Here is an 881-nt window from a genome sequence, read left to right as displayed (position 1 = left end):
TGCTCCAGGCGGGACGGGGTGCTCCAGGCAGGAGTGGGGGTGCTCCAGGCGGGAGTAGGGTGCACCAGGCGGGAGTGGGGGTGCTCCAGGCGGGAGTGGGGGTGCTCCAGGCGGGAGTGGGGTGCACCAGGTGGGAGTGGGGGTGCCCCAGGCGAGTGGGAGCGCTCCAGGTGTGAGCTCAGCTGGGAAGACGCCCACAGGCTCTCCGCCACTCCTGTCCCCGCCCTCACCCCCACCCCCAGTGGGTTCTGCTTTCTTCTGCGTCCGTGCCCCCCCAGACTCGCCGTCAGGCCCTGACGGGCCTCTGCAGCCTCACTCCATGCTCCGTCCCCCACCCCGCACGCGCCCACCGGCCAGGAGGCGCTGAGTGGAGCAGGGTTCTCCTTAGAAAGCCGGGGGCCTGGTATTTGCTGGGGGTCCCGGGTACACCCCTGGGCGCTGGCCGCTGGGAGCCCCATTCTGAAAGACACCGGTCGGGCTCTCGCCCAGCCTGCTGGCCGCAGGTGCTGGTGGGCACCCCCAGGGCCTTTCAGGTCAAAAGAACAGCGGCGCCCTCCAGGTGAGCTCTGGGGCGCCTGCTGCATCTGCGCTGCCGTCCCGGGCCGCTGCTGCGTGGAGGTGACGTTTGTCACGTGGCTGCTGGGCCAGACTGAGGACAGGCTGCCTCTACCACGGGGCGATGTCCCCCGGAGGGGTGCAGGAGGTGGCGGGGTGGGGTGCTGTGGCGTCTGGGGTGGAGGCCCACAGCCCCAAGAGGAGGTGGGCACCCCGGGGTGTCCTAGGTGGAGGCCACAGTGCTGTTGCCTCCCGAGCCGGCTCCCCAGGGCCGAAAGCGGTGACGCGCCAGCGAGCTCTCGGGGCCACCCCTTCAGGGTGCTCCC

This window comes from Condylura cristata, unplaced genomic scaffold (genome assembly GCF_000260355.1).
Source record: "Condylura cristata isolate star-nosed mole 26May11 unplaced genomic scaffold, ConCri1.0 scaffold00041, whole genome shotgun sequence".
Lineage (NCBI taxonomy): Eukaryota > Metazoa > Chordata > Mammalia > Eulipotyphla > Talpidae > Condylura > Condylura cristata.
The sequence above is the reverse complement of the archived record's forward strand: the minus strand, read 5'-3'. Positions refer to the sequence as shown.